Source organism: Hyla sarda, chromosome 6, assembly GCF_029499605.1.
Source record: "Hyla sarda isolate aHylSar1 chromosome 6, aHylSar1.hap1, whole genome shotgun sequence".
In the NCBI taxonomy this organism is placed as follows: Eukaryota; Metazoa; Chordata; class Amphibia; order Anura; family Hylidae; genus Hyla; species Hyla sarda.
Genome location: NC_079194.1, coordinates 299,377,233 through 299,401,210, shown reverse-complemented (window position 1 = coordinate 299,401,210; position 23,978 = coordinate 299,377,233). Strand labels below are relative to the sequence as shown.

Genomic DNA, 23,978 nt, shown 5'->3' with positions numbered 1-23,978 from the left:
ATGCGCAGGGCCAAGGACATAGACACCGTCAACCATCTTGGTTATGGGCACACCCATACACATACTCGTAGGGAGCAAAGCAATCTTCAGTGCGCGATCCAGCGCAAGGTGTGGCCAGGTGGAGGGCGGAGCCCCGTCCCCATCTAGCGAACCTGTACCTCCTATTCTCCAGAGCACCAGTATCCCTGATGAGCCGGGTTTCGGGGGCGCTATTTGGCACCATGTGAAGAAGTGCAGCCTCTTTTTTTCTGTGTTCTTCGGGTGGCTTTCATATGCGTTGATGGTTGGGTGATTAGATGTGAATGCGGTTCTTGCTGTAGAGGCGTGTGCTGTTATTAAATAAAAGTGTATAAATATTTGTGAGTGTATCCCATCTCCAGTGTCCAGTGATCTGAAATAAAAGTGGAGAAAAGAATAAATAAAAACAAAGTATATAGTCAAAAATACAGAGGGGTAGCAAGCAGAAGTTGGTCCAATACAGTTATGCATTATAAATTTCCTGTGTTACATGAAAATCTACATTAAGGCCAGAGGGTTTTAAAGTATTAAGTTCATAAATCCATTGTAGTTCCTTACGTTTGAGTATAGCCACTCTGTTCCCGCCCCACTTAGGTACCGGTACATGATCTATAAGCATAAATTTTAGATCTTTTTCACTATGTCCAAATTCTACAAAGTGGCTGGGGACTGGCAAATCAGTTCTCTTTTTGCGGATAGAATAACGGTGTTGATTCAATCTAGTCTTAGCATCTAATGTAGTCTCACCTACATATATGAGGTTACAGGGACATTGTAGAATATATATTACACGGTTGGAGTTACAGGTAAGATAATAACGGTTATTGTGCTTCTTACCAGTTCGTGGGTGTGTAAACTCTTTTCCCTTCATCATATATGTACAATTCACACAAGTGCAGCATGGGTAAGAGCCCTTACTTGCTACTGTCAAGTATCGTTGTTTAGGTTTATTAAGGGAGACATCAGACTTGACTAGTTTATCTTTTAAATTAGTCGCTCTACGGTAAGATAGAAGTGGAGGATTAGTCATTTCTGGTATATGTGGCAATCCAGTGCTCAAAATCTGCCAGTGTTTCCTCACAATACATGCAATTTTCTGGGACGCGTCAGAATAGGTAGTTACAAAGGCAATTCTATTTTCTTGTTTCTTGTTTGTGTTAGTCTGTAATAGTTTATGTCTGTCTAGATTTTGTACTTTATTTTTACAAGTAGTTAACAAAGATCGTGGATAACCTCTATTTTTAAAGTTAGTACACATGCGATCTAATGCATCATCAATGTTGTCCTCATTACTCACAATCCTTTTAACTCGCATCATCTGACTCGTCGGGAGTGATCGTAACATACTACGTGAGTGTTGACTGTCATAACGTAATATAGAATTCACATCTGTCGGTTTTGTGTAGATATCAGTGGTGAGCGTCCTATTATTAACACTAATGGTAGTATCCAAGAATTGTACCTGAGTCGTGGAAAGAGTCAGAGTGAATTCAATGCTGGTGACCAAGGAATTCAAAAAATTGTGGAATGAATGTAGTTGGTCAATTGTGCCAGTCCAAATCAGTAGGATGTCATCTATGTATCTCCACCACTTCAGCACATGGCTGAAGTGGGGAGATACATAGATCATGGTTTCTTCCATATGGGCCACGAACAAATTGGCGTAAGTGGGCGCCACGTTCGTGCCCATAGCGCTGCCATTTACTTGGATGTAAAATGCGTCGTTAAATACAAAATAGTTTTTAGTCAACACCGTTTCAAGTAATCCCAAAATTAGGGAGCATTGGTCAGGACCCAAGTCATCCTGAATAAAAGACCTTACAGCCTGTACACCCCCATCATGCGGGATGGAGGTGTACAGGCTCACAATGTCAAAAGATGCCAATATAGTGCCTTCAGGAATGGTAAGTGTGTCAATTTTTGTCAATAAATCCCCAGTGTCTCGAATGTAGGATTTGGCAGTATACACATACGGTCTGAGTATTTTATCTAGAAAGATCGATATATGGCTTGTTAAAGACCCCCGGCCAGACACAATTGGTCTGCCCGGCGGGTCACAGAGGGTCTTGTGTATTTTTGGCAGTAAGTATAGTTGTGGAGTGATCGGGTGTTTAACAATCAGGTACTCTAAAAGAGATTTATCGATGAGTCCCCTCTCAAACGCTAGGTGTACTATCTGTTCTATTTCACGGCCCAGTTGCCATTTGGGGTCTGAGTTGAGAGGTTGGTAAATATTCCTATCACTTAATTGTCTGTTGGCCTCCTGAATGTACTTGGATCGATCCATGACCACAACCTCACCCCCTTTGTCAGCGGGTATAACGATGAGGTTGTGGTCATGGATCAGTCCATTGAGTGCCACCAATTCATTATGTGTCATGTTAGGATGTGCCAAAGATAACACCTCATGTTTAAGCTTCTCTATATCTTTCCTGACCAGTGTGTGAAAAGCATCAATCAACGGAGAATTTACATTAGGTACAAAATCACTCGGGGATTTAATCCCTAGGTCTGAAAATTGAAATGCATTAGTGGCTTGGGGTTCAGTTAGATCACAAACATTGCTTACAGGTTGATTGGAAAACCATAGTTACAGCTTCAGCTTTCTGACCAGTTGTAATAGGTCAAGCTCAAGCTGGAACCATTCAGGCATTTGTGCAGGGCAAAAATTGAGTCCCTTGGCCAATAATTTCAATTGATCATCAGTGAGAGTAGTGGAAGAGATATTTACCACTAATTTTTTGTTATTTTCCTTGATGGATTCTGTTTGGACGGCATAGTTTTGTTGTTGGTTGCAGTTCGCTGTCCCCTGGTACGGACGAATCCGTTTGTGTCTCCGCCTTCCTCTTCTGGTACGTTTGTGGCGAATGAGTCTCTGGTGCCTAAAAAATTAGTATGGTCTGTAGAGGAAACAGTAGAAATATCAGCATTTATATCCACATTCTTATCAGTCTGTCTATTGCCATCACGCATCCTCCTATTGACCGGTCTTTTATTCAGTACTGTGGGTGTGCCCCATCGATACACTTTGCCATTATCATAATCGCCAGAGTCACGTGCCCATTTAAGTCTCTTTGAATCCACTTGTTCACTCCTAAATTTTGTTAGAAAAGTATCTTGTTTGCACACCAGTTTTTCATAATCAACAGTTAATAAATGTTCCTTTAATGCAAAGTCCAAGTCCAATAATTTTTTCTTGGAAACCCCCACATCACGTTGCAGAAATTCAAGTTGTAATAATATAAGATCCAATGAATACTTATTTGAGATCTGTTCATATCTGGCACGGAAATCTACATCATGTGAAAAAGAATTATCATGTGGTTGTATCCGCATTCCTCTTGGTATGCGTTGATGTTTAAAGTATTCAGCAAGTGTAGTCAGATGTAATTCTAATAAAAATAAAAATTAGATTCCGCCTCATACCTTCTCTGTAGATCAATAGTGGATGGAGTATGTAGGAACGAAGGGTTACCATCCAAAAGGCCCATAATCCTGCTTGCATCGCCCTCTGTATAAGAAAACACGTTAGAAGTCGCTGTAGGAAGATCCGATGGTGTTGTGATAGTAGTAGGTTCCATGATCAAAAGTAAAAAATGGGTGCAGGCTCATAAACCAAAGGATAGATAGAGCAGGAAAGCAGCACTCCAGGGTAAGAAAAGGTGCTCGGGTGCCTACTGTGTCGGGTCTAGGTTGGGGACCCCTCCAAACACAGAAAAATTAAATGGACAGTGGCACACCAGGTGTCAGCAAAAAAAAAATGTGATTTATTCCAAAGACGTGTAGGCAACGTTTCAGCTGGCTCACCCAGCCATTTTCAAGCAACAAATGACTCACAGTGATACATATATAGAGGGTATACAATCATTAGTATCCAATAAATTAATTTATTGGATACTAATGATTGTATACCCTATATATATGTATCACTGTGAGTCATTTGTTGCTTGAAAATGGCTGGGTGAGCCAGCTGAAACGTTGCCTACACGTCTTTGGAATAAATCACATTTTTTTTGCTGACACCTGGTGTGCCACTGTCCATTTAATTTTTCTAGATAGATAGATAGATAGATAGATAGATAGATAGATAGACAGATAATGCACGTATGTCTTCACACTGTTCTGTTCACATCAGTTTTTAAACAACAACATTTTCCCAGAATGCTTCACTTCCTACTCCCCCCCCCCCCCCTCCCTTTATACAGCCGGGACAATCATGACGCATTAATAAAAGTTGCGTCCCTCCATAAAATGTCACATCCACACACATACAAAAAAACGATGAAAACAAAAAGAGTCGCTGTAATTTTACCATAATCTTCTGTCAAAAGCCAAACTGGAAAAGAAAATCAATAACGATTCGGTGTCTCAATAGCCGGCAGCTCTTTCCCATAGTAAACTCATTTAAATTACAATTTCTAGAGCGGACCCCTCCTGGCCGAGCTATTACTCATCCTGTAATTACTGCGGGGGTCTGTGGACCCTTATAGAATACATTGTGTGTCTGGTGCGGCATTATATACCGCTCTACTGTTACATTACTGGGAATATCTGCTTGTATTGCCAAATTGGGCTGTGTGAACACTGTGTTATCAGCTATTGCAAAACTACAACTCCCAGCATGCCCGGGAGTTGTAGTCTGCTGTCAAAGGTCTTTTTTTAAAAGCATCAGGTAAACTTAAGTGACTATTGAGGTGGCTATACACCTTCAAAATAAATATGCATGCTCATCTCAGCTGAGCGTGTGTGCATTCTCCTTGGTTAGAGGGGAATAAGCCACTGCCAGACTCCTCCCCTGGCATACCTCAATTGAGAACAAAAGGACTGACAAAAAATTTTGCAATTTTTTTTTTTTGGACAATCCCTTTAACCCCTTAAGGACCAGGCCGATTAAATTTTTTCATTTTCGTTTTTTCCTCCTCGTATTCTAAAAATCAAAACTCTTTTATATTTTCCTCCACAGACCAGTATGAGGGCTTGTTTTTTGCGCAACCAGTTGTCCTGCGTAATGACATCGCTCATTTTACCACAAAAAAGTATGGAACGACCAAAAAAATATTATTTGTGTGGGCAAATTAAAAAGAAAACCGAAATTTTTCAAATTTTTGAAGGTTTCGTTTTCACGCCGTACAATTTACAGTAAAAATGACGTGTTCTTTATTTTGTGGGTCAATACGATTAAAATGATACCCATGGTAACATACTTTTTTTTGTTACTGTTGTGCTTAAAAAAATCGTAAACTTTTTAACCAAATTAGTACATTTAAAATAAAATTTTGACGACATATAACTTTTTCATTTTTCCGTATAAGCGGCGGTATGAGGGCTCATTTTTGCGCCATGATCTGTACTTTTTAATGATACATTTGAGTATATAAACCTTTCATTAATTTTTTTTATACATTTTTTTTATAAAATGTGACAAAAAAGCAATTTTGCGAATTTTATTTTTTTATAACATTCAAGCCATTCACCATACGGGATCAATAACATTAAGCACGCGGTGATACCAAATATGTGTATTAATTATTATGTTTTACACTTTATGGGGGTAAAATGGGAAAAAAGGACATTTTACATTTTTATTGGGAGGAGGGAATTTTTCAATTTTTTTTCCCCATTTTTTTTTCTTTTTTTCCTTTTATTTTTACACTTTAATAGTCCCCATAGGGGACTATTTATTGCAATCCTTTGATTGCTAATACTGTTCAGTGCTATGTATAGGGCACAGCACTGATCAGTGTTCTCGGTCATCTTCTGCTCTGGTCTGCTCAATCTCAGACCAAAGCAGTAGACCCATGTAAGGCAGCGGAGGCAGGTGAGGGGACCTCCGTGCGCCTTTCTGGATGGCCGGATCGCCGCGGCAGTGCAGCAGGCAATCCGATCATCCATATTTCTGACCATACTGCCGCAGATGCCGTGATCTGTATTGATCACGGCATCTGAGGGGTGAATGGCAGACATTACAAGCAGGTCCCTGGCTGCGATCAGCCGCCAGGACCACGCGCGCATGATCCGAGAATCGCTTTGGTGCTCGCGGTCACGTACAGGGTGTAAATATACATCCTGGTGTGCTAAGTAACGCAGCACCAGGACGTAAATTTACGTCCTTGGTCGTTAAGGGGTTAAAGGGGTACTCAGTTTGCATTTTTTTTAAATGAACTGGTGCCAGAAAGTTAAACAAATTTGTAAATTACTTCTATTAAAAAATCTCAATCCTTCCAGTACTTATCAGCTGCTGTATGATCCAGAGGAAGTTCTTTTCTTTTTACATTTACTTTCTGTCTGACCACAGTGCTCTCTGCTGACAGAGTAGAAGCAAATCCCCATAGCAAGCCTATCCTTCTCCGGACAGTTCCTAAAATCTACAGAGGTGTCAGCAGAGAGCACTGTGGTCAGACAGAAAGGAAATTCAAAAAGAGAATAACTTCTTCTGTAGTATACAGCAGTTGTTAAGTACTGGAAGAATTAAGATATTTAAAAAGAAGTAATTTACCAATCTGTTTAACTTTGTAACATCAGTTGATTTAAAAAAAAAAAAATGTTGTGGAGTACCCCTTTAAGGATTGAGTAGCGATCACACCTGGTCGGACATCACATGCTGTGCTCTGACCATTTTGGAGCAGAAGGTACAGACTATTTAGGAGCAGAAGGTACAGAGCCAGGCACTGACCCTATATATATATCCATCACTTCCTCCACACCCCTGCCAGATCTTTGTGCCATTACAGCCTTAGAGAAAGCATATTGTTTGTGTATTGCCTTGCATCTGACCCTATTGCTATGTATCCTGACCTTGCTCATTTGCCACCTGCCTTCTGACCTCTTGCTATATGACCTGACCTTGCTATTGTGCCGACAGTCCTGACTTCCTGCCAGTCCCTCACTACGACTCTGTCTCATCTCTTCCGTGCCACGCATATCCTCAGCAGCCTGTGTGGCCAAGTCATGCCTGGGGTAGCGACCTAGGAGCCACCTGCCGCAGCAAGTCCATCCCGCTTTGCGGCGGGCTCTGGTGAAAACCAGTTGTTCCTTAGACTCTGCTCCCTGGTACTGCTCACGCCATCGTCCACAACAGATATAGCAGATCCACACCACCTGCCGTTACATATATATATATATATATATATATATATATATATATATATTTATTATTATTATTATTATTATTATTATTATTATTATTATTTATTTCTATTTGCATTATTTTCTTTAAATAAATTGGGAAAAGGGGGATAAGTTAAACTTTTATAGGGGAGAAGTAGGGATTATTTACATTTATTACAACTTTTTTTTTTTTTTTACTATTTTTTAATCCCCATAGGTACCTACTACATGCAGTTTTCTGATTTCTACCCATGTTCTATGCTATGCCTGTATACTTATATGGCGGATAAGATGGCAACCTAGCTGATCGGGACCTCACGATTAACCCGGGCGGGCATCAGACATTTCGCCTTTTAGATCCCTGAGACTACGATAAGCCAACCTAGCTGATCAGGACCTCGTGATTAACCTCCCAAATACCAGGCGGTCCAGTCAGCCCCCCCCAATCAACTTTTAGGCAACCTAGTTGTTCGGGACCTCACGATTAACCTTGCAATTAATCCAGGCGGTCCGATCAGCAGTCACCCTTCCCGCCCCCGAACCCACTGGCATTCAAGAACGTCCCATTTTAGATTCCTGGATCAGCTTTCATCTCAATATCTAAATGGTTAATGCACAATCGCCGCTTCCTGACATTAGCGTTGAGTGCAGGCCGCTGAAAACAGCCATTTCTCACTGTCTATGAATCGAGCGCAACTCCTAGGCTCGCTCCACAGGCTGTTAGCGCTAAATGCCTTAAGTAAATACGTCATTTCACGTTAAAGTATGACCACCCATGACGTAGTCATCGTCATCTAGAGCTAAAACCAATCCCAGAAACAAGGGGTCTACTTGTCTATTATCTTCAGATAAATGTTCCCCTCCAGGACTTCCTAAGTATTGTTATCCTATAAGAACTTTGGCCCCCAGAAGGTGCGTCTGGTGGTCCTACCTGACAGAGGACAGTATTATTTAGACTTACGGGGCTGGAGTGTGGCTAATAAGATGTCTTTCACTACAACAGGATGCCGTAACCTTATTTCCATTTTTCGAAGCTTCTTCCTCTGTCTCTGGGCCATGGGAGTGACACGCTGCGCCTACGAGAAGCCACAGTAATCCATCTCTCTTCAGTTTCGTCTGAATGGATTTATGATTAATTCATGAAATTCAAAACAAATTACAATAAACAGCAACCACCTGGTGGGACCTGCCAAAATAACTACTTTATATGTTAACTATTTCTAAGTGCTCTGACATTCCAATTTTCATTACAGCTCGACGTTGCCTTAAGTTATAAATTTGCTGAGTAACGTGAAATGACTCAGATCTATTAAAAAACAAACCAAATGTAGGAAATCTGGCTGTCCCTATAAGGTGGTCATGCAATTTAGTCTATCCACAAGGACTATTTATTATGGAACCTAAAGGACTAGTAATTATTTATATGCCTACAGTCCCCACAGGAGAGTAGGAGGGTATCTGCTCATATCCCCCCCCCCCCCCTTCCTGTGTGGTAAAATGAAGAGTATCACAGTACCAATGGAGACATGGGGGGGGGGGTGATTTTCCCCAAAAAGGTTAAAATTACAAAAATCTACATTGTTTTTTGTACTGAATATTAAGGGCACAAAAGGATTTTCAATTCTGATTAGCTTGTATCAACATAATATAGACAGGGCAGCAATTTAGGATTCAGGGACAGCCTTCCAGGAACTTTTGAGAACCTTTATGAGATCTGATTTGTAACACATTTGTACCCCCAGAAAAAAAACATCTCTAACTTCTTGGCCACTAGGTGTCTCCCTAACCTGCAATCTGCTATTCACTGCCTGTTGTTGAGGTAAATTTGTCTCCAATAACAGCTAGATTAAGACAGAGTACAGGAAGGTGCAGGTTTTAGTATGTTCTGTGTGCAGAAGAGAGAAAGAATAGGCTGTGTACCTGCAATATAAGCCAGTCTGCCTGCTGAAGATCCACACTGTCCCTTAAAGGTAAATCAAGGCTTCGCTCTTATCTCTAACCACCCATAAAGCCCAGGGCAGCTGTCCCTTTTGTTAATACCAGTGTACCTAATGCTGTATGTCTATAGTGCTGCAGTGTAACCTCTTCTTCTGTCCTTTTTTTAGCTTCTCAGCAGCAGCAGCTCAAAGCTTAGTGCAATCCCTTCTTTGTTGTACTGCTGCAGTTTCTGCTGTTTCTTTTATTTCTGCTTACATAGCAAATTTCAAACCCAAGACATAAGTAACCCTCATCCCCCCACATGCCATCTATGTTCTGTGCATCATCCTCCGGCACAGTGAGCCTTTGCAGCCCAATGCACCCTTATCACCACTATGTCATCATCATGGTAGAGAGAAGTATGTGCTGCATTGTGTTTAGCCAGATAAGCAAGGTAAAGAAAGTCCAGGTATGTTTACTGCTGTACTGTCAACCAGCCCAGCTGAGAAATAGCTGTGCACCATGGAAGGGGCTCTCAGAACTTGCCACCGCTCTGAAGGGCTAATGAAACATGAAATCTTGCTGATTTTTTTATTTTTTAAAATCTTCCAATCACATATATTGAAATCACTGGATGTAGACAGCTCACCACCTTGTTGCAATAACACCCGCGCACGGACACGCCGGCAGCGTCCCCGGACCGGATCAACAGCAAAGGAAGGGAAGGTCCAGCGTCAGGTGCAGTAAAAATTCAGGTATTTATTGTAGGATCATAAGACACATAAAATGCAACAAGCCTAGTTGCCGACGCGTTTCGGACCATTATAGGTCCTTATTCATGACTAAGGACCTGTAACGGTCCGAAACGCATTGGCAACTAGGCTTGTTGCATTGTATGTGTCTTATGATCCTACAATAAATACCTGAATTTTTACTGCACCTGACGCTGGACCTTCCCTTCCTTTACTGTTGATCACATATATTGCAACACGGATGACCAATTTTCTTTAAAGCTACCCTTGAATGCATCAGTACATCATAACAAAATGACAGATATTTAATTATAAATGTATCTTAGTTTTACTTGTTTTCACACTATGAGCAAAATTTTCTATTCTGCAAAGCACATCAGAACTTTGTTTTGTAGACTAAGACAGAGTTCGCAGAGTCATCTCTTCATCATCAGAAAGGATTTAATGACAGATAACAGGATAGGACACTATACACACAAATAAAGTTCTGTATGCAGCTCCCCTGCCTCTCAGGTCTTTGGAAAAGGAGCCGTACTCCATCTTCTCTTGGAGACTGTATTAGTCTATGGACATATAATCCTGAATATCAATCCTGTCACCGGGACCGCATTATATGTGTTATTACAAGTTTCCTTACCATAACCTCTAGCTTAGTTTTAGTTATCTAAAATGCTAGAAATAATAGTTTTATTCATGCGTCATATGTAAATTAGCCCCAAGTAGACATCAGGGCAGGAAGATGGCACAATTAGTCACGATGCCTTGATCACACTCTCCAGTCAGCAAGTGACATAGAAGCCTCTTTGCCTGTCAGTCACTCCTGTAGAGCACGATTACAGGGCAAAGTGCCATGACTAGTTGTGCCTGCTTCATGTCCTAATGCCTACTTGAGGCTAATTTTCATATGGCACACGCATGGATAAAACTATTATTTTTGGAATTTTCAATGACTGAAACTTTGCTACCAGACATGGTAGGGAAACCTTTCATAACACATATAATAGGGTCCCAGTGGTTTCATATGCTAATTCCTACTGACTGGTTTGCTTTAACACCCATTCATTGCAGATGCTAAAAATGTACAAACCCTGCTATTCTTTATCAGGATGTGGTGTGGACTGTAATGAATCCCCTGGTTTTCATCCTTAAAGGGTTCTCCACCCCTAGGCATCTTTTCCCCTATCCAAAGCATAGGGGGTAAGATGGCTGATCACGGGGGTCCTGCAGCTGGGACCTCGCTATCTGTGTACAGCACCCGGCGTTCATTTAGAATGCTGGGTGCGGGAGGTAGGGGTTGTGATGTCACGGCCACGCCCCTTGTGACATAACACCATGTCAACTCAATGCAAGTCTATGAGAGGGGGCGTGGCGGCCACCACGCCCCCTCTCATAGAATTGCATTGAGGCGGCATGGCGTGACATCATGAGGGCCATGACGTCATAACCCCCGCTGCCCGGTGCAAGCATTTGGAAAAAAAATGTTCCGAACCTTGGGGCAGAGGAGTACACCTTTAACCTTTGCAAGGAGGGTGGAGCTTTGCTGTAGAAAGATCCCTAGGTAAAATTCCTAAGAATACTCAAGAATAGCATTATAGTGGCATAACCTGGAACACAGTTAAGAATTTTTACCAGGATAGCAGTCAGACCAAAAGAAGAAATAAAAGCACAGTCAGAAACACATGGTCACAGTCCGTAATGATACAATAGATACATGAGGCCAACATTAAGATCAGAACAAAAAGTCGATAAAGGGAACCTACATTTTCATATTAACCCTGGGAATTCCTTTGGGATGATTGGATGTAGATAAAGGGAACCTATCACCTTCATACTGCCTGAACCATGAGTCATGGGGATGGTCCCCGTCAATTTATTCCTGCCCTACCAGCCTTGACTGATAGATATTACCCTGTATGGGAATAAGGAAATATCTATCAAGGCTGATGGAGCAGGGAAAAACTGTCAGGGACCACTCAAAGACTTATGGTTCAGAAAGGATGAAAGAAATGACATGTTCTCTTTATTAGCCATGCAAAAGGTCAGAATTAGAGTTGAGCACATTTTCAAAAAGTGTTTGGCTCAGGCAGTGAAAGGGTTAAGTTGGGCTGCTCAGCAGCCCAACTTAACTCTTTTGCCACAGTAAACCAGTAAATCTGCTGGTTTACTGTTACATCTTGGTGGCTGAGTGCTATGCGCCAGGCCCATCAAGGAAGGACTTAACAAGAGCTGCTGTGTATTGCTAGTTAACTCCTTGGGGAAGGAAGTGTTTACATTATACAGCCACCTATATATTTATTTTTAACATTGCTAGGTTCATGTGAGCCAAACCTGCCAATGTTCAAAATTTCAATGAGGCGCAAGTTTGGATGAAATGTGCATTCAAGAGGCTTGGCTTGCTCAACTCTTGTCAGGATCCAGGAAAGGTTAACCTAGCAAAAATATCTTACTGTGTGAACTCATCAGAAGCACCACAATTCAAACCAGTAGGGTAACAATGGGAGTCTGAAGCAGAGAAGAAAGGGCAGAAATGTCCAGTTGCTACCACCAGGAGTAGTAGATGCTTACTGGGACACTGTGATTAAACAGCGGGAGGTGGGTAACTCCGGGAGCTGGCATGATGGCCACAGGGGTATCACCAGGGTATCTCAGAAATATATCAAGGAAACTACAATGTGATGGACTGATGTTCCGTTCTGGTTGATCCACCGCTCTTTAAAATGATACATCAACTTTATGGTGGCTTCACGTTGAAATTCGGCCATTCTGAGGCTACAATACGCCCAAGTGTTATTTCAAATGTTCTATCAGGCCTATGTATTTATTAAAGATATATTTGTATGATCAAAGCTGCACGATATGAAACATATTTCCCCAAATAACTATGTTCAGTAGCCGTTGCTTTCTGACATGAAGTATCCATTAGCCACCTCCCCCGTACCCCCCCCCCCCCCCCCCCCCTGGCCTTGACATCAATTGGAACATTTACCGTATTTTTCGCCCTGTAGGACGCTCCGGCATATAAGACGCACCCAATTTTAAATGAGGAAAATCTAGAATACAATGTAAAGTATAGATCACAGTGACCTTCAACCAGCAGACCTCCAGATGTTGCAAAACTACAACTCCCGGCATGCCCGGACAGCCGTTGGCTGTCCGGGCATGCCGGGAGTTGTAGTTTTGCAAAATATGGAGGTCCGCTGGTTGAAGACCACTGATAGGAGGTAATACTCATGTGTCCCCGCCACTCCGGACCCGTCACCGCTCATCATCACCGCTGCCCTGGATGTCGCCCTCCATCGCTGTCGCCGCGTCCCCGGGAGGGTCCCCGTCGCTCCGGAACGTCTCTGCTGCCCGGTATCCTCGCTCTCCGAGGATGACGACGAAGGAGAGCGCCGGCCATGCAGGGGATCCCAGCACGGAGCAGACACCGAGGAGGCAGGTAAGGTCCCTCCCGTTGATGGCCGCAGGGACCGCCGCGATAGGTGTGTATTCGCCGTATAAGATGCACCAACTCTCCCCCCCCCCCCCAGTTTTGGGGAAGAAAAAGTGCGTCTTATACGATGAAAAATACGATATATCTCAAGGTTCAAGACCGAAGTAAAATATTTGGTCATCGCACAGGAAGATTAGAAGTCAAACAATGTCCGGGGCCGCATTGCTTCAGATGTAACAGTGCACCAGTATCAATATTACTGTTACATGGTAATTCTGACATTAGTATTCAACACCACAATGCAGAAGACTGCAGATGATCTAAATTCTCCATCCCAGCAGGAGAACTACATCTCTGCACTATTTATACCCAATAACAGGACGGAGAATAAACCCAGATGTTTTAAGATCTGTTACTACTAAAGGGAAATGGGGAAATGTCACATCCATAAATCTGCAAATGTAATATTTTGGGGGGGGGGGGGGGGGGAGATAGGATTCTATGATATTGTGCTATGTACAAATCTATCGCAGTTTAGCCCCTTGTGATAACTGATTTAGGGTAATGCAGTACTTTAGCCCCTGGGTTGTGATACAATAGTATATATTTCCCTATACATATCTGTGGAGGATACTGGTTTTCATCAGGGAGACCCTGCTATGGATGATGTCTTACAGGCAATGCTCCATGGGAAGAAGGATGCAAACTAGCTTTCGTCCAAGGAAGAAAACTGTCTCTCCAGTGCCACCTATAGGTGGTTACCCTGTATATCCATGTCCAATACATATAATAGACTTAAATAATCACAAAATGAGGGGCAATACATGCGCAGAGGGGGACGTGTGTCTCTTTGAGGGAATCTAAAAACTGGTATATGGAGTCTCAGAAGCCATGCAATGTTCCATAAGGTAGGTGGCCAGGAAGTATGAAGCCAGTTTTGTAGGTAGGTAGCTACCGTGTTTCTCCGAAAATAAGACCGGGTCTTATATTAATTTTAGTCACAAAAAACACACTAGGGCTTATTTTCATAAGGGGGGCTGCAGGAGTGTGGAGGATGGGGGGCTGTGGGAGTGTGGAGGATGCCGCACCCCCCCCCCCATCTTCCACACTGCTACAGCCCCCCATCCTCCCCTTCCCCCGTCGTCCTCCACACTCCTACACTGCTCCCCACCCCTCTGCCATAATAAACTACACATTTCATCCCAAGCGGAACCCAGCACTACCCCACCATCATAGAGTCCGCAACTGAAGCTGCAGCTCTCTGCGGCGGGATCTCCTTCTGCTGCTTAGCAGCCGGGGCAGGGACACGTCCGTGATGTCGGGCGTGCATACGTGCAGACGTTTTAAAGCGACATCATCCCTGCCCCGGCTCATTTAACTTGCCAAGGGACCAGCCAAAGGGGGTGGAGGGGAGGGGGGCGTGCGTTCAGGTCCACATCACTGGCGGCCATGGTCCGGATCTAGACCGCAGGCCGCCAGTTGAGTACCCCTGGCCTAGGTCTTATTTTCGAGGCAGGGCTTATATTGCAGCCCACCCCGATAATCCAGCTAGGGCTTATTTTCGAGGTAGGGTGTATTTTCGGGGAAACTATGTAAGTAGTTAGGTGGGTAGCCAGGTAGGTAGATAGGTATTTAAGTAAAGAGAAGACTGAAGCAGCACTCTCAGAAAAGGAAGGTAAATCTGTGGGTGCAGGCAGTCTCAGGGACCCCGTTCCTGGTTCCAAAATTTGAAGAGGGAAGAAAACGGCTGCAGCACAGCGGAGAATCCAAAAATGCAAAAAGTGTTTTATTCCAGCTATAAATAAGACAACGTTTCTGTGGTCTCACACCACCTTTCTCAAGTCCGACTTGAGAAAGGTGGTGTGAGGCCACAGAAATGTTGTCTTATTTATAGCTGGAATAAAACACTTTTAGCATTTTTGGATTCTCCGGTGTGCTTCAGCCGTTTTCTTCGCTCTAGGTATTTAAGTAGCTATGTAGGCAGCTAGCAAGGTAGCTAGCTATGTAGTTAGTACAAAAAGTCTTGTCCCCAGCACCAAAATTCATGAAAAAAAAAAATAGGTGTTTATTCCATAAAAGGTGTCAATACAGCAGCGACGTTTCATTCAGCTCAAACTGACCTTTCTCAAGCATAACTATGTAGTTAGGTAGATAGGTAGCCAGGTAGATAGTTTAATAGGTAGGCAAGCAGGTAGCCAGGTAGGTGGCTATATATATAGTCAGGTAGCCAAGTAGCTGGTCAGTAGGCCGGGTAGATAGTCAACCCACCACCAAGACACCAGGATGAAATAGCAAATTAAAAACGTATGCTTACCTCATGTCCCACGAGCAATCTCCTCTGCTGTATGGGTTGGCCATGTGTTTCTTCCTCCTCAGTGCAGTCGCTGATGAGTGACATCACTGATTGGCGCCTGCGCTGCATCGGGGCAGAGGTCACAGTCTCCTCTTGGTGTAGGTCACAGGTCCTAACACTGAGGGCAAGCTTTCAACTGTAATGGACCTATGCTTTGGCAGGCTGTGTCCCCCCCAGAGTGTGCACCCCCAGCACCCCTGCATTCAAATCAGAAACATTCTAAATGCGGATAAAATTCACAAAACATTTATTAAGCCGGATTCTTGCGAGTCAGCAATGCTTCATAATCACCTACGTGACCTCTACTTAATTTAATGGACAGTCCTCTGGATTTATTTAGCCATTATCTTATTCTCACTTCCAACTAAATTTTTAGAACTGACAAAACAATACATCATTAGAAACACAGTCAGCATTGTCAATGGGCAAGGACTTGCATTTGTTTAAAAAAAAAAATTCTATAATACAAATAACTTATTAACCAAATTGGTTTCCGGAAATTGGAATACTTTCCCAGCCCTCCCTTCTTTATGATAGATTGGAAGAAAAGTTAAAAAAGACCCCTGTATATTCAATATAGCCCATGGCAAGATTGTGGATCCTTTGCCTAAAACCAGTTTTGCATTGATTAGACTAAGGCACAGAGTTTAAAGTGTACCTTTAAAAAAATTAGGCTTCTATATGTAACTCACCAGGTGATGCAGATACTTTACATGTCTTTTTTTTATGTGTCTAGCTTCTGTATTTGGCGCACAAATTTCTCTGTTCTGCTGCTCCCTCATTCTGACATCCACTGCTCAGGAAGGGGCGTGTCTGAGGCAAGCATTGAGCCCGCCCTCACTCACCATGCATTCACTTCCTTCCTGAGTCTGCTTTGCTGGGTCTCTTCCTCCAAACATTGCAAGCTGATCTGTAACCCCCTCCTCTCTGTTTTCAAGCTGCATTCTCATCGGACAGGAGTGAGCACAGAGAAGTGCTAGTCCTGCCCTCATTTACTGAATTTTGTCCCAACCTGTGCTTTGTCTGGAACAAAAATGATGCTGCAGCCAGACAGGATTATGTTCTGGATGGTATGGGGACCCCTTGTGGTCTTGTTTATAAGCCATGATTTATAAAAAGGAGATTTAAGAAAAATTGTATATTAGAAAGGTTATGATTTACCTGGATGTACAACATAGAAAAAGGTGTGTTTTTTTTTTATTCTGGGCAAATTTAGGTTTTTACTTTTTACCCTAACTCCCCTAGAACATATGAACTTCGCTGCCACAGGTTCATCAAGTCATTTGCCTTAGAATAGTCACCAGTTGAGAGTCGGATGTAGATTGTAGAGGAGGACCAAGGAGCCAGGACAGAAACATAGTCATAGGACTAAAACTTGGTAAGACAAAGTAAGACCGAATCCAGGACCAGGTCAGTTAAAGGGGTATTCCCGGGATCAAAAAAACAGGCCTTTCTTCTTTCAAAGACCTCTTGCTGTTTGTCTCCAGCTTGGGTGTGGTTCTGCAGCTCAGTTCCATTAAAGTGAATAGAGACAACTTGTAATTCCACACCCAAAGTGGAGACAAGGAGGGCACTGTCTTTGGAAAAAAAAAAAGCAAGGCTAAAACAGAGGCATAGGAGCAGACCAGGAGTGGACCAGAAGGAGACTACATTTGTACAGGAGATTACATTTGTACAGGAGGCTTTATTTGTAAGCCAACATGAGCCCAAAAACAGAATTGTGGGCCAATTAGGGCCAAACAACCACCCCTAGACAACTGATGTCTGATCGCGGGGGTCCAGCCACTGGGACCCCCGCGATCTCCAGGCAGCACCCCGACAATCTTAAATATATTGTTCAGAACGCTGGGTTTTGGCCGGTCGTGGCCATGTTGTCACGCCACTCCCCCTGTCTCTAGGAGGGGTGTGGCGGCTGTGGAGGGGTGATGTCACGACCACGTCCACCCAAACCCAGTGCTCTGAACAAAATTATTGAAAATGCCTGGGTGCTGCTTGGAGATCGCGGGTGCTTCAGTGGCCGGTTGGGTTCTGTCTCTATTTGACCAAGTTGTAGTTCCATGACTATGTTTCTGTCCTGGCTCCTTGGTCCTCTTCTACAAACCACATTTGATCTTGTTCTTTGGATAGGGGATAAGATGTCGAGGTGCGGAATACCCCTTTTACCTCTGGTCCCCAGAGAAGATACAATGGCCAGAGTTACATCCATTTCAATGGGGAATCTTGAATCTCGATAGGGAGTTGTAGTGGTATGACCCAGCATGAGGTGACCCCATCATTGCCCCTGCGGAGTCTACCCACACTTACCTTAAGACACTGGTTATCTGCCTATCCCTAATAATAGAAACATTCCCTTATTGCCTGTGACTGCTCATAGTCTTTTAAATAAAAATTAGCTGCCGCTGGAGCTGACAAGTGTGATGAGAACAAATGTATTATGTCAACAGATTAAATTAGCACAGACTTTGACATGAACTGTTTTTGCTACAAGAATAACGCGCAAAAAAAAAAAAAAAAAAAAGAAACTCATTTGACAAGATGTGTTTGGTTCACAGTTTGTTAATTATTAACAAAGAATTTTTTTTCCGGCTGCCGTTGTTCAGTTGGACAACATCCTCCGTCACCAGAGATTGTGTCGCGGCCCACGAAACGCTGAGCCTAATAGGATGTTATTATAATCTAAGCTATATTGCTTGGCGTGGCGTGACATTTACAGGGACTGCAGAGTTAGTGTGTATTATAATGACCTTTTATTATCTGGGGTGTGAACGAGTGAGAACGCATCTGCAGTATTATTATAAATGTTAAAGGGATAATACAGAGTGAATCGCAACGGTATTTCTGGCTTAGACCTCATTCCAAAGAATGTGATTGAGGACGTTGTTTTTTTTTTTCGACCAGTATGCCAATATCTGAAAACCATTGCGTCTGTTACACAACAAAATAAGATGAGCAGTTCCCCTTAGAGGTCCCTACACCTCATATACTGAACCGTTCTTTATATACTGCCCTATGAGAATCCCTGTGTCTTTTTTATTTCTTTAGATCTCAAGAGAAATCAAAGTGGAACCGCAACCGCTCAATAAAGCAGAGGCCCCTATACTGAACTCCTAGGAGGCCGGAAGAAGTGCACTACACTGCGCGAAACTGCCAGCAGTCGCCTCTGAGGGCCCCATGCCAGCCTTGACGTCCCGTCCGTCGGAGGTCCAGAAGAAAAGCCGTATGACCTGTATTGCTGCGGTGAGTGCCGGATATCTTTTTGTTTCTGCTATTATATGAACTTATGGATGCGGTTGGACATTGTCTTAGCACCACCACTGGTCGTTGCTCGGAGTACCCGCAGTGTACACCCAGAACTCATATAGTGGAGCTGCTATACTAAAGGGTTTCGGAGCCGCTTACATTTTTCTTGAGATCTAAAGAAATAAAAAAGACACAGGGCTTCTCATAGGGCAGTATATAAAGAATGGTTCAGTATATGAGGTGTAGGGACCTCTAAGAGGAACTGCTCACCTTATTTTGTTGTGTAACAGACGCAAATTCTTTGCAGGTGTAGTAGAGCTGGTGCCGCCTCCCAGGTGTGGGCTTTGGAGTATGCCAGCCAAGGAATGTAGGAAAACTAAAGAGGAGAAAATTTTGGGTGTTTGGCGCAATCCACCAAGAGGAGAGTCATTTAACAAATCACAGACAAGATGTATTATATGAACCAAAAGCACAACACATTTCAGGGCCAGGGAGCCCCTTCATCAGGGAAAAGGGAATTAATAACTAGTTATTTACAAAGTTAAAGGGGTAACATCCCTGGGGGTTTAGGGTAGTAAAGGGTTAACAACCCTAGTGATCTAGGGTAGTGAAGGGTCAAATGGTAATATCCCTGATCATCTATCTCTGGTTATCAGATGGCTAAGAAAGTAAAGAGGTTTATGGTTGAACACTGGTGGTTTGAGGCAGTGAAGGGGTTTATTGTAACATCCTGATGGTCTAGAGTAGTTAATGGAGTAAAGTCCCTGGTGGTCTAGGGTATTAAAAGTAAACATCCCTGGGTCAATAAAATGTTGTCTTTCCTCTTGTTTTAATGTACAACATTTTAGTAAGTACAGAATAATATCAGGGTATAATTATGAGGCCATGTTCAAACAGCTATTTTCTGTACGGAATTCCATGGAAGAGTTCCACAGGAAATTCTGCCGAAATTTACTGCCCATTGATTTAAATTCTTCAGTCCAATTCATATAGCGGAATTTTGTTTTCGCTATTCCGCAAAAACCTTAGGGATAAGATTCTGATCGCAGGGGTCCCACTGCTGGGACCCCCGCGATCAAACATCTTATCCCCTATCCTTTGGATAGGGCATAAGCTGTATAAAGCCGGAATACCCCTTTAAGGCTGATAATTTCCTTTAGAATTTCCTTAAAGGGGTACTCCGCTGCTCAGCGTTTGGAACAAACTGTTCCCAACATTGGAGCTGGGAGCTCATTATGTCATAGCCCCGTCCCTCGTGACATCCCGCCCCCTCAATGCAAGTCTAAGGGAGGGGGCGGGACGGCTGTCACGCCCCCTACCATAGACTTGCAGTGAGGGGACGGGGCATGATGTCATGAGGGGGTGGGGCTATGACTTCACGAGCTCCCGCGGCCGGCTCCAGCGTTCGGAACAGTTTGTTCCAAACGCTGAGCAGCGGAGTACCCCTTTAAATGGGTACTCCGCCCCTAGACATCTTATCCAAAGGCGGTCGTTTAGAGCATCGAGTGCAGCGCCAGAGGCTCGTGAAGTCATGGCCACGCCCCCTCAATGCAAGGCTATGGGAGGGGGCATGACAGCCGCCACGCCCCCTCCTATAGATTCGCATTGAGGGGGCTAGGCCATGACTTCACGAGCCTCCACCCCGCATTGCCAGTCATCTGGCATGGAGCAAAGTGCGCTCTGTGCACCGGATGTCTTGGGTGATGCCGCCGACATCACCTTTGGATAGGGGATAAGATGTCCCTTTAAGGCTCTACCTAGGCTAAGTAAGGACATATATATATATATATGTATATATATATATATATATATATATATATAGATATAGATATAGTATCTGTAATGTCTAATGATCATATAGTAAAAGTTAAGAAAAAAAAAATAGCAGAATTTTGAGCTCATTTGATGCAGTAGAGACCTCTCGCCATGCTTGACTGACTCTGAGATAGGATATGGATATTTCTATTAAATCTCTTGTACTATGATTTCTGTACGGTTCGTCATAGTCATTAGATTTAAGCTGCCAACCCCAATTTAAATAAATTAAAAAAGATTAGCATCTGACAGACATCCCTGCTGCAACTTATCTCTCTGGAAGACGAGATCCAACCCCCCCCCCCCCCATCTCCCAATTTGTTAAAGTGGTAGCACCATCCTTATCACAGCAGCAAAAATTCAACAACCCCCCCCCCCTCTCTGCGTCTTCTCATAAGGTTGTTAAAATTTTATGTCAACAAAACTTATTTCATCATTGTCAAATCTGCCTGCAAAAACTCTTATTGCGAGCTAATAAACAGCGAAATCTATCAAAGCTTTGTGTCTGTACTTCAAGTCATTCATTTTCTATCCGGCAATGACAAGCTGCCACTTTTTAACTAATCATTTTTCCTGATTTATTCTCAGAGCAGTTTCTTATGCAGATATCATAGCTGCTGAGAATGTAAATCCTGGGAGAACCGCCGACACATCAATGTACCGGTCCGTCACTTCCCTCCTCCCACCTCCCGGTTCTTCTTCACACCCAACTCATTTATTTATTTTTAATTATTGGAGAATTACACTTAAAGGGGTACTCTGCTCTCCCAGTGACAGAATATTTTGTTCCTGACGCTGGGTGCCGGTGGCGGGGGTCATGATTTCGTGGCCACGCCCCTCCTCCTGTCACGCCACGCTCCGTCAATGCAAGTCTATGGGAGGGGGCGAGACATCGTGTCCCCCTCCCATAGACTTGCATTGAGTAGGCAGTAGTGACCGCACGAGGGGCATGGACGTGATGTCACAACCCCCTCCAACTGCTCCTCTATATGTACGCCGGGTGCTGCACAAAAATTGCAGGGGACCCCGCGATCAGACATCTTATCCCCTGTTCTTTGGATAGGGGATAAGATGTCTAGGGGTAGAGTACCCCTTTAAGGATTTCCCAACTAAAATAATTTTTTTGGACTATTTTATTCTTTCAAGCCTTACCCCGATCATGTTCCAGGGGTAGGGTACCGGTTTAAATCCCCTAGGAACTTGCTCAAAACTACAGCCATCTGAATACAGACTTGCTGGAAGTTCATTCACTGTAGACTCAAGCAAGTCTTGGGCACAGAAGTTGCCAGTGGTTTAAATGGGCACTGTCATTAAACAAAAAAATGTATATGCTGTTCCTTTATTTATAAGACAAATATTCCTAATATACTTTACAGTAAATTAATTTTTACTATATATATGAGACAACAGTCATTTTGTATGCTGTTAAAAATAAATATTGGGGTGAAAATCACAGAAGAATTGTGAGAAAACCGTCAAACACAGGTACAGACACTATATTATGAACTACACTAACTTTACTGCCCCTGTAGCATAGTCAAATAAAAAAAAAAAAAAAATCCTGGAATACCCCTTTAATTAAAGTACACAGAGAAATAAATAAACAAAAAGAGAAATAAAATACACTAAAACAATAAGAAATACTTTTAAATAGAAATAATTTAATAATGAAATAATAAAGAATAGAACAAATATATAAATAAATAAATAATATTAAAAAAGGTTAGAAATACTTTAATGATTAATTTATTAATAAAATAATAATGAATATAGCAAATCTAAACATAAATTAATACATCAATGCATGGTACAAAAAAGGGTTAGAAATACTTTTATGATTAATTTAATAGTGAAATAATAAAGAATATAAAAAATCTAGAGGAAAAAAAAACTCAATATAAAGGGTGAGGTAAAAAAAGATTAGAAATACTTAAAATTAATAATTTAATAATGAAATTATAAAAGAATAAAACAAATCTAAAATAAATAAATACAAGGGTACGCAAAAAAATTTAGATACTTTCATGAATAATTTAAAAAATTTAGAAAATCTTAGAAAAAAAGGAAAATAATAAAAAGGTTGAATGGCGTGTTGAGAGCAGAACTTGTATGTGAGATAAGCACAATGCGGAGCTTTTCAGTGGATTTCAGTATTTTCTTATTACCATAATATTTGTTAGCCTCAACAAGATTGGATTAAATCACCTTTATTGACTTTTTTTGTTTAGTTTTTGTATTTTTTTTTTTTTTTTTTTTTTTTTTTTGCTTTTTGCCGCCTAGAAATTTTGGGCCGATGACAGAACCTGATTACATTGCTTCAGAGCAAAACATTTGCTTTGTGACATTTCCCTTGTACGGTGTCGCAGGTAAGACGTTTGCTAATCTCACACATCATTACCTGGATGTTCTAGACGTATCATCATCTTTACAGCATGTTGCAGCATCACAAAGGAGAAAATAAGCAGACACAAAGGAGTGTGGCGCCTCTCTTCTAGAATTAAGTGATTAGTTTCACATTACATTGGTTTAGCTGAGATCCCGGCTACACGAGGACTCCTGATAGAGTGTCTGAATGGAACAAATGTCATATTAATAACTGAGATTTTCCACTGGATTAATTCCTTCACCTTTTCTTGTTTAGAAAAAAAAAAAGTTTCTTCATTTTTCAAATAGGCACTAAAAACATCTCCCGTCTTCAATTATGACCCATCAGCTCCTCGAAACTGGTTTAAGCAGTACAGAGAACTCGCCCCCGACCTACGATGGCCCCAACATACGATCATCTCAGCATACGATCACTCTCAGAGGCCATCACATGGTGAAGGCAGCATCAACATACGATGCTTTTGTATGTCGGGGCCATCGCATAAACGGCTATCCGGCAGCGCAGACTGCTTCAGCTGCCACCGGATAGCCGTTTAAGGTGCCCCGTGTGCTCCGGTGATGGTCACAACCTGTCCCCGATGTTCCAGACCGTCCTCTTCGGAATCCCCTGCATCGCCGTCGCTCTCCGTCGTTGTCATCACGTCGCCGCGCACGCCGTCCCGTCATCCAATAGGAGCGGCGCGCGCAGCAACGTGATGAAGGCGATGGAGAGCGACGTTCCCAGGCAGCAGAGACGGTCTGGAGCGGCAGGGACACCCCGGGGACGTGGCGACAGCAATGGAGGGTGACATCCAGGGCAGCGGTGATGGTCCGGAGTGGCAGGGTCAGGTGAGTATAACTTCCTGTACTTTTCATTGCACGGATCCCTCAACTTACGATGGTTTCAACTAACGATGGTTCATTTGGAACAAATTACCATCGCATGTTGAGGGACCACTGTACTGGTACATCTGGAGAA

General features: G+C 42.7%; 1 protein-coding gene across 7 annotated transcripts in view; it reads left to right on the top strand.

The window, feature by feature from the left end:
• Nucleotides 1-23,978, top strand: part of LRRC4C (leucine rich repeat containing 4C) — an 813,407-nt gene that overhangs the window by 489,896 nt on the left and 299,533 nt on the right. For 5 of the 7 annotated variants that reach the window (XM_056527914.1, XM_056527913.1, XM_056527909.1 and 2 more), the window contains one exon: nucleotides 18,623-18,817. The exons of the other annotated variants lie outside the window; for them this stretch is intronic. The gene's annotated coding sequence lies outside the window, so the exon portion shown is untranslated. The remainder of the gene's footprint in view (nucleotides 1-18,622; nucleotides 18,818-23,978) is intronic. 7 annotated transcript variants of the gene reach the window in all.